The sequence below is a fragment of the Rutidosis leptorrhynchoides genome, chromosome 8 (assembly GCF_046630445.1).
Source record: "Rutidosis leptorrhynchoides isolate AG116_Rl617_1_P2 chromosome 8, CSIRO_AGI_Rlap_v1, whole genome shotgun sequence".
In the NCBI taxonomy this organism is placed as follows: domain Eukaryota; kingdom Viridiplantae; phylum Streptophyta; class Magnoliopsida; order Asterales; family Asteraceae; genus Rutidosis; species Rutidosis leptorrhynchoides.
In genome coordinates, this window is record NC_092340.1 from 176,723,498 (window position 1) to 176,729,166 (window position 5,669).

At 35.9% G+C, this 5,669-nt stretch overlaps 1 non-coding gene across 1 annotated transcript; it reads left to right on the forward strand.

The window, feature by feature from the left end:
• The first annotated feature begins 4,328 nt into the window (after positions 1-4,328).
• LOC139865497 (small nucleolar RNA R71) lies at positions 4,329-4,435 on the forward strand. Its single transcript, XR_011765013.1, has one exon. It is a non-coding gene; the product is annotated as a small nucleolar RNA R71 (small nucleolar RNA).
• The last annotated feature ends 1,234 nt before the right edge of the window (positions 4,436-5,669 follow it).

The following is a 5,669-nucleotide window of genomic DNA, read 5'->3' on the forward strand; positions in this document are numbered from 1 at the left end:
TGTTCCTTTTTAGCCTTATCAATATCCCCACACTTGAGCGTTGCTTGTCCTCAAGCAATACAGTCTTGAAATAAAAACATACTAGAATCACTTCTTTATTCTTCACACTTTATACATCAGTGATTTTGATACGGTGTTATAAACAATGATAGTAACGATAGAACCATGGTTAAAGGTGGTTGTGCCATCCACAGTTGCCTCGGGTTTAGGTCAACGACACTTGCAATCAAATAGCCGATTTACTTTCGGTTTCCAAAGCAAAGTGCACATTTGAAAGGCGGTTTGAAGTCCCACATGACTATAAAAATGTAGATCCTTAAGGAAATTGGATCTTTATGAAAACATTTGAACTTTTGAAAATTCAAGCTAGATTTTACCCTAGACAAGTTTTTTGATTTGATCCACCATCGGTGTTGCAAAATATATTTGTGGATCAATATTTTGGCTAAAAACTTTTAGGCTCGTGTAATCCACTGCTATCCCTGTATCGGAAAGCACACATCCAGTTTACTTGTTCCGTATATTACCTTTCGGCAAACTACCGTCCGGTTGTAAAGGAAAGCGATGAACAAGAAACTGTTAAGGCAATGTCTAATGACATGCATTTGTTTATGGTCTTTTTAACGTGTCGGATGCTAGTACTATCCTTGGTATGAGCAATAGTAAAGATCATCCTATAATTTTTCGGTCTGGCACAAGGTTCTGTCTCCGACCATGCTATGCAACCACCGTTCTTACGGTTGACACCCGATTTGGTTCAGGTGACCTAATGAATTCCAGGTGAATTCCTAGGATTTTACGTTCAATGGTAATGAACGCATTGAAAATGGGTTTTCAGAAAACAAATCGGTTTGTATTTTTGATCAAAATATTTTCTCGTTCAAGCCCGAGTTTAGATATCATTGAATTCCATGAGTTTGAATTCTCAATCTTTAAGGTCAATCTCAAGGATTGAGTAATATCAGTCTTAAAAGCTGATTTTTAATCTTTTAAGGAGATTATCCTTTCTGGGGATCTGATTCATTAGTCTTATCAAGCTAATTTGCACGGTGCCCCCCCCCCATTGTACGAGATAAATCCTTCTCATGGTTAGGATAAATCTGACCACTTGGCGACCCTGTTTGATGCTGAGGTCCATGGATTTCCTGCTGATTTTAGAGATGACTTTTCTAGATTTTTCGTCAACCTACAGCTGGTCTGGACGACAACTTCTTGACCTAAATCAAGAAGCGCGTGTCTTTTTCGGAAGACTTTACTTCCTTCTAATGATGGAATTAATTCATCGTGTAGATCCATCTCTTCTTTTCTTTCGTCGGGTAAAACAGTTGATTATCGTCCAAAACAAAAGTATTTTCAATTGTTTGTACAAAAATATGTGATATATTTTGAATAACTTGGTAGAGTTTTCACACACTTGGCTTTTATTTATGTTTTTCTTTGCCTTTTTCTCCTCTATTCCATTCTTAAATGAATTCTAACATTTTGGTTGTTTCTCAATTTATGTCCTTTCAGAGGTAACGATAATTTCGGCATTAACACCTAGTTTTCATCGTTCATAAATATGTATAAACATGATTTTGACTTCTTTTAATTGAAAATTTTTCAAATTTTCACAAAATTTGGCAAATAAACCAAGTATAAACCCGAGAGAATTTATAACCCTTCCCCACACTTGAGATCATGCAATGCCCTCATTTGCATGAAATCAGACTATAATTATAAATTCATGAGGGTGATTAGTGTAGAAAAGTGATTAAAAATACCGAATTTGTAATTACAAAGCTCGTTGAATGATTGATGGCGCCTCATCGTTCATTCCTTCATTTGTTATATCACATTTGTTGTTTTGTGTCTTGTCGTCAAAATTAGTACCTTTTGCTGAACTTAATGACAGTCTTTGAAAGTGCACTGTTTTACCCTATTTTGTACATAACATAGAACACAAACATATATATACATATTTTTGAAGTTTGGTATATAACCCCACGTTCAAAAATGTATAAAATCTAAAATATTTTTAGCATACTTTAGATCAATAAAATTAAAAATAATGATAACAAAATTTGTCGCCCCGTCCTCGGGTAAAGCAATTTCGGCTCTATGACCTAGTCTTCAACTTACGACGAATTTTATAAATCATTTTTTTTTTCAACTTAATGAAATAAAGTAAATTTTGTTTTTAAAAACACACAAAACTTAAATTTAAAAAGCATATTAATTTCATATAAAACCTACAAAGCAAAAATTCAGAGTGGAGGGAGAAAACTAGTTCTTTAGTGTCTGCTAGCGGAAAAGACCAATCGGATTCCATTCTCGGAACTACACGAGAACAGAACAACTAATTCTAAATAACATTTTCTTTTAGAACATTTGAATCTCCCCACACTTAGGTAGCTGTGGTGTCGTAATTGTGATTAACTTCATCTTCAATTTCTCTTGGTCTATAATCAACTTGCATATCTGTGACTTTTTCTTTAAGCCATTGACTAGCTTCTCCAGTAATATCCACAATTTCAACTAGTTTCGCCTTTTCTTTAGGTGACAGATTGGATACTAACCGGTTACATAACTTAAAGTTCCCCTTAATTCTAGCATCAATAGCCCGTTTAAAAAGTTTCTTCATTGAACTGTTAATAACGGGGTCATTTAATTTCGTATCAATAACGGGGTTCTTTGTTATCATGTCATCATTAGGTGTTACTTCATTTTCCCCACACTTAGGAGTTTTATTATTATTAAGCACTACCGTTGGAGTTGGTAAAACAACATGGTTCTTACCAATCGTTTTTTCTGGTTCAACGGTCTTGGTTGGTGGAGATTTAGACTTTCGAATCATAAAGGTGATAGATTTGTCACCACTTTTAAGTGTCATTCTTCCATTTCCTACATCAAATAACGCCCCGGTGGATGCAAAGAATGGTCGACCTAAAATTAGAGGAATGTTTGGGTCCTCTTCTATGTCAATGACAATGAATTCGACTAGAAAGGTTAAATTACCTACTTGAATGGGTAGGTTGTCAGCAATTCCAACTGGGTGCTTAATGGTTTGATCAAAGAGTCGAACACTCATATCCGTTGGACTTAACTCACCTACCCCTAATCTCTTATATAATGAAAGAGACATAACACTCACACTTGCACCTAAATCTGCTAGTGCATCATACATGACACAATCACTAAGTAGACAAGGAACAATAAATTCACCCGGATCACCTACCCTAGGTGGAGGTTTTGGTGGAACTGTATTCACCGGGTTTACTTCTACGGCTTTTGTTTCTTGTACTTTCTTATTCTTTTTCTTCTTCTTCTTTCCAGAAGTATCACAATCTTTATTGCTTATTACTTGCTCATACTCAACTCCTTTTCCTGGAAACGGGATGGGTGGTTTGTATGGTGTCACCACTGGCTTTACATACTCGGGTGGTGGTGGTGATGTAACTTCTTCATTGTTACTCACATCTAAAACCTTCCCATCTTCTGGAGCTGGTTTTTCAGAATTTGTTGACACCATATTAACATTCTCTTTCCGAGGATTTACTTCAGTATTACTCGGTAGCTTTCCTTGTTCCCTCTCACTCATCATGCTAGCAAGAGTACCTACGTGTTTTTCTAGATTCAAAATGGAAGCTTGTTGAGTTCTTAATGACTGATCAAACCTCTCGTTCGTTTGGGTTTGAGTTTCAATAAATTGTGTTTGAGATTCAACTAGCTTGAATACCACGTCTTCCATATTTGACTTTTTCTCTTCGGTTTGTTGTTGTGATTTATATAAGCCAGGTCTTTGTTGATTGAAAGTGTTGTTTTGAGTTGGTTGGTTATTCGGACCTTGTTGGTTATACCAGTTATTTTCGGGTCCTTTTGGATTGTAAAGAATGTTTTGATTTCGATTGAAGTTTAGCTTTGGCGGTTGATAATTATTTTGATAATTATTTCCCGGCCTTTGGTTCATATAGAAAACATTCTCTCGTTGTTCCATGGTTGGTTCAATGTGACAATCTTTCAATAAGTGTGGTCCACCGCATAGCTCACAACTGATTCGTATTGCGTGAATATCTTTATTCATCTTTTCCATTCGTCTTTCGAAAGCATCTATTTTTGCGGAAACAGAATCAAAGTCATGGCTAGAATCAGCTCTAGCTGCTTTAGATGATCGAAAGATATCTTTTTCTTGGTGCCACTCATGTGAGTGGGAGGCTGTGTTATCAATGATTTTGTAAGCTTCAGTTGCGGTTTTCTTCATAATGGAACCACCAGCTGTTATGTCTATGTCTTTTCGTGTAGCAACGTTGACACCTTGGTAGAATATTTGTACTATTTGATAAGTATCTAAACCGTGTTGAGGACATCCTCTCAACATCCTTCCGAATCTTATCCACGCCTCATATAATGTTTCATTTGGCTTTTGTTTGAACGTAACAATTTCTCCTTGAAGTCTCACGGCTTTGGATGCCGGAAAGAATTGTTTAAGAAATTTTCAACTAAAACATCCCATGTGTCAATCGCCCCTTCAGGTAACGATTCTAACCAATCTTTGGCTTCTCCCTTTAAAGTCCAGGGAAACAACATGAGATAGATCTGTTCATCCTCAACTTCTCTAATTTTAAATAGAGTACAAATCCTATTAAAGGTTCGAAGATGTTCGTTGGGATCTTCTTTTGGCGTACCACTATATTGGCACTGATTAGTTACCATGTGTAGAATTTGTCCTTTGATTTCATAATCTGGCGCATTAACGTTTGGTTGAATAATTGCATGACCTTGGCCAGTGCGTTTGGCTCTCATTCGATCTTCCATACTTAGAAGTTCCGTTACTTCCATATTTGAATTTGTTGAATCCGAATCACTAGAAGATTCTGATTTAACGGTTTGTGGTTCAGGAGGAATAATTAGTGGTTCAGGATCTCTGAATTGTCCTTGAATATCCTCCGGGTTCTTAGTTGTGAAGTCGGGTTCAAAAGATGGATTGTCGGAAATTTGAGTTGGAGTTCTTGGTCGACTAGATGACGATTCTAAAGAAAAATCAACGGCGGCAATATTGGCTAGATGTCTTGATCTGGTTACAGGCGGTGAACGTATGAAAGGTGGTGAACGTTTTGCTCGGTGCATTCACAGAATATCCTATTAGTTATAAAAATAAGAAAAACTTATATAAGTTGTCCAATTAATAGACTTTTCTGATTTTGCCCACGTTTCGAATAGCCAAAAGATGCAGCAGGAAGCCAGGACCCTTTAAATCGGAAGCCCACAACTTGCCACTAACAAATCCAACTATTACTACGAACTAGAAAAATGTCAACGTCTATTAACTTAACCGCTTAAATAATTTTTCTTTCCGTTTGAAGAATTAGATAAGAAGTAAAGAAAATTCTATATCCTATAACTAGAGCGTCGAGAAATAAGAAAGAAAAAGATTGCGCGTCGAAAAGTGTCGAAAAATAAAAAGGTCGAAAAATAAGCGTCGAAAAATAAAAATAAGAAGGTAGCACGAAAAATGGCGTCGCAAAATTCTAAAGCACCTAAATCTTAGTCTAAGGAATAAGCACTTAAGGGATTTTACGGCAAAGCCTAAAAATCTAGAAATAAAAAAAATAACTACGCCAAAAATAAACTTAATACTAAAAGTTGCGACTATAATCTAAAAATTTAAAGGTAATAAAACTTAAAAAAAA